Here is a 7,643-nt window from a genome sequence, read left to right on the forward strand (position 1 = left end):
AGGTGGCAGAGGTTGTAGTGAGCCAAGACTGCACCACTGCACTCCAGTCTGGGTGACAGAGTGAGACTCCATCTCAAAAAAAAAAAAAACCAAAAAACCTAACAGCAAACCATTGTGTAAGCTGGGCACAACAGCATGCACCTGTTATCCCAGCTACTCAGCAGGCTGAGGCAGGAGGATTGCTTGAGTCTAGGAGTTCAAGACCAGCTTGGGCAACATAGCGAGACCACATCTCTAAATAAAAAGTGCCTACTCCAAAGTCATGAAGATTTATACCTGTTTCCTTCTAGAAGTTTTATAGTTATTACTCTTATGTTTAGGTCTTTGATACACTTAGTTTTTGTGTCTGGCATGAGATAGGGATCCAGCTGACCCAGCAGAATTTGCTGAAAAGACAAATTTTCCTCATTGACACTGGATTGTTGTCTATTTGAGTTGTAAGATTTTATGCATGTATTCTAGATACAAGTTTTTTGTCAGATATATTTTGCAAGTATTTCTCACACTCTGACTTCCCATTTCTTTTTCTGAATGGTGTCTTTTGATGAGCAGGTTTTGATTTCGATAAATTAGAACTTATTTTTAAATTTTATGGTTATTGCCTTCTTTGTCCTAGATCAGGCATCCCCAAACTTTTTACACAGGTGGCCAGTTCACTGTCCCTCATACCGTTGGAGGGCCACCACATACTGTGCTCCTCTCACTGACCACCAATGAAAGAGATGCCCCTTCTTGAAGTGTGGCTGGGGGGCGGATAAATGGCCTCAGGGGGCCACATGCGGCCCTCGGGCCGTAGTTTGGGGGATGCCTGTCCTAGATAAATATACATATATGTGTAGGAGATATATATACACATATATATTTTATAGATGTATATATGTATATATTATATATAAATAGATATATACATATATAACATATACATACATATATAATATATACATATATGTGTGTATATGTAATATATATGTGTGTGTATATATATATTATATATATATATATAATATTTATGTGTGTATATATATGGCATACCAACAAGTCAGGAACTTTTTTTTTTTTTTTTTTTTGAGACAGAGTCTCACTCTGTTGCCCAGGTTGGAGTACAGTGGTGCAATCTCAGCTCACTGAAACCTCCACCTCCCAGGTTCAAGCAATTCGCCTGCCTCAGCCTCCCAAGTAGCTGGGACTACAGGCACATGCCACCACGCCTGGCTAATTTTTGTATTTTTAGTAGAGACAGGGTTTCACCATGTTAGCCAGGATGGTCTCGATCTCTTGACCTCGTGATCAACTCACCTTGACCTCCCAAAGTGCTGGGATTACAGGCATGAGCCACTGCGCCCGGCCAGGAACATCTTTTTTTGTTTTCTTCTAGAAGCTCTAGATCTGCAATTTACCTTGAAATAATTTTTATTTCCAGTGTGAGGAAGGGTTGGGTTTTCTTCCCCTCAAATGGATATAAAATGTGGGCCTATTTCTGAACCCTCTCTTCTTTGCCATTGATGTGTTTTTCCTTTTTTTTTTTTTTTTTTTTTTTTTGAGACAGAGTCTCTCTCTGTCATCAGGCCGGGCTGGAGTGCAATGGCACGATCTCGGCTCACTACAACCTCCGCCTCACAGGTTCAAGCAATTCTCCTGCCTCCACTTCCCAAGTAGCTGGGACTACAGATGCATGTGACCACGCCCAGCTAATTTTTGTATTTTTTAGCAAAGAAGGGATTTCACCATGTTGGCCAGGATGGTCTCAATCTCTTGACCTCATCACCTGCCTCAGCCTCCCAAAGTGCTGGGATTACAGACATGACCACCGTGACCAGTCTCCCTTTTTTTTTTTTAAATACTATACTATCTTGATTACTGTGGCTTTATAGAATCTCTTAAAGTCAGGTATTATGTGTCCTGCAATTTGTCTTTTTTTTTCCAAGACTATTTTAGCTAGTGTTATTATTCTTATCTTTGTAGACAATTTTAGAATCAGCTTCTCAAATTCTACTTTAGAAGCCTTCTCAAATTATGATTGGGATGTGTATTAATTTTGTTGCTATATAAAAAATTATCAGAAATTTAGCATCTTAAAACAGCACACATTTATTATCTCATGGTTTCTATGGGTATGGTCAGTAGTCTAGGTATGGCTTAGCTGAGTCTTCTCCTCAGGGTCTCACAAGGCTATAATCATGGTGTTGGGTGGAGCTGCAATCTTATCTGAAGTCTTTTTCCAGTCTATTTGTTGAGTTTGTGTGTGTGTGTGTGTGTGTGTGTGTGTGTGTGTGGCAGGGGGCAGATTCTGATCTTTATGGTCAGAGGACTGAGGCAGTTTCCTAACACATGACCCTTCCCACAACATGAAACTGCCTCAAGTCCAGCATAAGCGCATCTTTTGTATTTACAGTCTCTCTCCAGGGAAAGTCTGGACCTTATTACAAAGGGCTCACTTGGTTAGGTGAAGCCCACAACAAACTCTCTTTTGATTAATTCAGAGTCAGTTGATTGGGACCTTAACTACATCTGCAAAATTCCTTCATCTTTGTCATATAATTAAACCTAATCTGGTTATTATCACATCGTATCACAAGCCCTGCCTACACTCAAGAGGAAAATATTACACCGGATAAGTATCACTGGGTATGGGAAATTTAGGGACCATCCTAGAATTCTTCCACAACAGTGGATTCTGTAGATCATTTTGGTAATTGACATCTTTAATAAGTCTGCCAATCTATGAATATAGTATATCTCTACATTTATTTAGATCTTTTTCAATTCCTCATCACTATTTTGCAGTGAGTTTTTTTGTTTATTTTGTTTATTTGTTTGTTGTTTTTTGTTTTTTTTGAGATGGGAGTTTTACTGGTTGCCCAGGCTGGAGTGCAATGGTTCCATCTCTGCTCACTGCAACTCCTACCTCCTCGGTTCAAGAGATTCTCCAGCCTCAGCCTCCTGAGTAACAAGGATAAAAGGCGCCCACCACCACGTCTAGCTAATTTTTGTGCTTTTAGTAGATATGGGGTTTCACTATGTTGGTCAGGCTGGTCTTGAACTCCTGACCTCAGGTGGTCCACCCCTCTTCAGCCTTCCAGAGTGCTGGGATTACAGGCATGAGCCACTGCACCCAGCCTATTTTGCAGTTTTGAATAAAAAAGTCTTTCATGTCTTTCGTTAAATTTATTTCTAAATAATTTGGGGAGATTTTAATACTAAATGAAATTTAATTTTTTTCATTTTTAATTGTTTACATTAAATTAATTACAATTAATTTTTTTATATTGACCTTACATCCTGTAACCTTTCTAAATTCACTTATGTCTAGTAGTTGTCAGATTTTCTGTGTAAACAAACAGTCATCTACAAATAGTCAAAATCTTCTTCGTTTCCAATCTTTAAAACTTTCATTTTTCTTCTCATATGCACTGGCTAGGACCACCTCTACAATGTTGTATAAAAGTAGTAGAATCGACATCCTTGTCTTGTTCTCAGCGTTGGGGGAAGGCATTTAGTATTTCACTATTGTGATGTAAGGTTTTTCAGAGAGGTCTTCTAACAAATTGGAGAAGTTTCTTTCTAGTTTACTAGGTGTCGAATTTTGTCAAATGCTTCTAGTTATATTGATTTTCAATTGTTAAAAGCCAACTTTTATTCTGGAGATCAACTCACTTGATCATGATGTATTATCTTATTGCTGGATTATTTTGCTAATATTGAGAATATTGTGTCTATGTTTATGAAGGATACTGGTCTGCAATTTTCCTCTGTTGTGATTTTTTTTCAAGTGTTATCGGGTTGAATTTAGGTCCACGATTTTGTTACTTTTTATTTGTCCTATCTGCTTTTTGTTCAGTACCTCTTGTCTTGCCTTCTATTTGACTGATCAGATATTTTTATGTATTTGATTCTTCAATTGACATTTTACCTATGCCTTTGCAAACTTTTGTGCTTAATATCCTATTTTTTATATGCATAAACACACACACATACATATATACAAATATACATATGTATACATTATAAATCCTGTAATACAATGATGTAATTTTTAGTTGCATCTTTTTAAAAGAATACATATGTATACATTATAAATCCTGTAATACAATTATATAATTGTTTAGTTGTGTCTTTTTAAAAGAAATTATATAAGGAAAAAAGATACAATGTAGCTTTATATTTACCCACATTTATAATTTCCATGTTATTCTTGCCCAAATCCAAGTTTCCATGTGGTATTATTGCCTTACAGTCTGAAGTACTTCCTTTGACACTTCTTTTTTTGCTTTTTTTTTTTTTGAGATGGATCATCACTCTTGTTGCCCAGGCTGGAGTGCAGTGGTGTAATCTCGGCTTACCACAGTCTCTGCCTCCCATCCTAGGTTCAAGCGATTCTCCTGCCTCAGCCTCCTGAGTAACTGGGATTACAGGTGCACACCACCACGCCCAGCTAACTTTTGTATTTTTAGTAGAGACGGGATTTCTCTGTGTTGGTCAGGCTGGTCTCAAACTCCCAACCCCAGGTGATCTGCCTTCTCAGCCTGTCAAAGTGCTGGGATTACAGGCATGAGCCACCACGCCCGGTCTCCTTTGACATTTCTTGCAAGTCCAGGTTTGCGGGAAACTTCTTCTCTGTCTCTGTTTTCCTTCATTTTTTAAAATTTTAATTGTATTTGGGCTCTGGGGTACATGTGCACATCCTGTACATGCCATGGTTTGCTGTCTCCGTGCCCCCCCCAACCGTGGCCTACATCGGGCATTTCTCCTGGTGTTACCCTCCCCATCCTCCCCGTTCCCCCTCCACCTGGGTCTATGAGTGTTGTTCCCTTCCCTTTGCCCAAGTGTTCTCATTTTTCATCACCTGCCTAAGTGAAAACATTCGGTGTTTGGTTTTCTGTTCTTGTGTCAGTTTGCTGAGAATGATGGCTTCCAGATTCATCCATGTCTCTGCAAAGGACATGAACTCATCGTTTTTTTATGGCTGCATAGTATTCCATGGTGTATATGTGCCACATTTTCCCTGTCTGTCATTGATGGGCATTTGGGTTTGTTCCAGGTCTTTGCTATTGTAAATAGCACCACAATGAACATACATGTGCATGTGTCTTTATAAAAGAACGATTTATAATCCTTTGGGTATGTACTCAGTAATGGGATTGCTGGGTCAAATGGAATTTCTATTTCTAGGTCTTTAAGAAATCGCCACACTGTCTTCCATAATGGTTGAACTAATTTACACTCCCACCAACACTATAGAAGTCTTCCTACTTCTCCACATCCTCTCCAGCATCTGTTGTCTCCAGATTTTTTTAATGATCACCATTCTAACTGGCGTGAAATGGTATCTCAATGTGGTTTTGATTTGCATTTCTCTAATAACCAATAATGATGAGCATTTTTTCATGTTTGTTGGCTGCATATTTGTCTTTTGAAAAGAGTCTATTCATATCCTTTACCCACTTTTGAATGAGGTTGGTTTTTTTTTTTTGGTAAATCTGTTTTAGTTCTTTGTAGATTCTGGATATTAGCCCTTTGTCTGATGGGTAGATTCCAAAAAAGTTTTCCCATTCTGTTGTTTGCCAGCTCACTCTGATGATTGTTTCTTCTGCTGTGCAGAAACTCTTAAGTTTGATTAGATCCCATTTTTCTATTTTGGCTTTTGTTGCCATTGCTTTTGGTGTTTTACTCATGAAGTCCTTGCCTGTCCCTATGTCCTGAATGGTGTTGCCTAGGTTTTCTTCTAGGGTTTTTATGGTGTTAGTTCTTACATTTAAATCTTTAATCCATCTGGAGTCAATTTTTGTATAAGGTGTAAGGAAGGGGTCCAGTTTCAGCTTCCTGCATATGGCTAGCCAGTTTCCTCAACACCATTTATTAAACAGGGAATCCTTTCCCCATTGCTTGTTTTTGTCAGGTTTGTCAAAGGTCAGATGGTTATAGATTTGTGGCATTGCTTCCAACGCCTCTGTTCTGTTCCATTGGTCTATATCTCTGTTTTGGGACCAGTACCATGCTGTTTTGATTACTGTAGCCTTATAGTATAGTTTGAAGTCAGGTAGCATGATGCCTCCAGCTTTGTTCTTTTTGCTTAGGATTGTCTTGGCTATGTGGGCTCTCTCCTGGTTCCATATGAAGTTTAAAGTGGTTTTTTCGAGTTCTGTGAAGAAAATCAATGGTAGCTTGATGGGGATAGCGTTGAATCTATACATTACTACATTACTTTGGGCAGTATGGCCATTTTCACAATATTGATTCTTGCTCTGTCCCGCAGAGCAACAGACAGGAACCCGGGCGAGCCTATCGTGGATGAGAAAAGAAGGGACAAGAGGCGCGAAGAATGGCAGCAAGACAAAAGTTCTGATCAAGCTGCAAAGTTTATTTCAAAATGGGTTCCTTATATAGGGAGGGGAGAGGGTAGAGAGGGGAAAGGGGAAGTAGTTCTGATAGGCTAGGAGACGAGTGTTTAGCTCATGATCAGCTACCCCATTGGTGCAGCCATGCATGTTCTGTGCGTGATCAGGTCCTTTATTGGTGGCCCGCCACCACGCCCAGGGCATACTTTTGGCGGGGAGGACTGATGCAACTTGCCTTTGGCGGGGAGGGCTGATGCAACTTCTTGTTTCAATTGCATCAGCTTAGCCTGGGTTCCCAACATCTCCTCCCTTTTTCTTTAAAAAAAAAAAGGAGGCGGACCTTAACCAGCTAGGGGAGGTAGAGGCTGTGCTCCTCCTGAGCCTTAATTTTCAGGCTTGTAGGTACCTTTTTGGGAGGAGAGGATTTTTCGAGTACCAACCTCTATGCAAGCCAGCTTACCTCTCAGGAGACTCGACAGTAGCCTTAGTAAGGCCTCTCCTTGCAGTGCTTTGCCTTGCACCTAGCGGTGTCCATTACCTTCGTAAAGCATAGTGTCGAGCGGTATGCTGCTCCCGTAGGAGGGGAACCGGCTACAGTCTGCCATATTCTAGATCACGCGTTGCTAGTTGGTGATAGTGGATTTGTATGGGCTTTCCCAGTAGGGAATTAAGCTGATCCCTGATTAACGCTGTTACTCGCTTTAGGATCCAGGGGGCAAAAGAGAAGAACAGGATGATAGCGAATAAGGGTCTAAGGAAGGGGAGGAGGTAAGGGAGAAGTCCATTGAGGCCGGTGAGGAAGGGATTATCTGCAAGTGCCTTGCGTCTTCGTTCGAGGTCTTCTTGTAGATTTTTTATTTTATCTCGGACAATTCCTGACTTGTTGGCATAAAAGCAGCAACATTCCTGTAGAGCCAAACAGATACCTCCCTGTTCTGCAGTGAGTAGGTCTAAGCCTCTTCTGTTTTGTAGGACTACTTCGGCTAGGGAATCTAGTTGGTCCTGTAAGTCATTGATGGTGCTAGACAAGGCTTGGATGTCGTTAATAAGTTGATGGGAAAGTTTTGTGTAAGATTGAACAGCTACCCCGAGTCCTGCTGTACCGGTGGTGACTGCTGCAGAGACACCCAATCCTACTAGCGGGGGGATCAGTGTAACGGCTCGTTTTTGCCGCCCTGCAATATAGTCAAAGGTAGGGATAGGGACAGGGTCATCACCAGAAATAATGTCTATATCTGGTAGGAGGGCGGCTAACACACATGACCCTGTCCAGTTTGCAGGCAGAGCAGTAAAGGCGAGGTTGTTGCC

The 7,643-nt window shown here is 40.6% G+C and overlaps 1 protein-coding gene across 2 annotated transcripts in view; it reads left to right on the forward strand.

Moving 5' to 3' along the window:
- The window catches only part of WDR19 (WD repeat domain 19), a 111,528-nt gene that overhangs the window by 88,748 nt on the left and 15,137 nt on the right, over positions 1 to 7,643 (forward strand). Inside the window, exon 37 of one of the 2 annotated variants that reach the window (XM_074396022.1) lies at positions 1,547 to 6,336. The exons of the other annotated variant lie outside the window; for it this stretch is intronic. The gene's annotated coding sequence lies outside the window, so the exon portion shown is untranslated. Of the gene's footprint in view, positions 1 to 1,546; positions 6,337 to 7,643 lie in introns of those variants that run through there. 2 annotated transcript variants of the gene reach the window in all.

Source organism: Saimiri boliviensis, chromosome 3 (assembly GCF_048565385.1).
Source record: "Saimiri boliviensis isolate mSaiBol1 chromosome 3, mSaiBol1.pri, whole genome shotgun sequence".
Lineage (NCBI taxonomy): Eukaryota > Metazoa > Chordata > Mammalia > Primates > Cebidae > Saimiri > Saimiri boliviensis.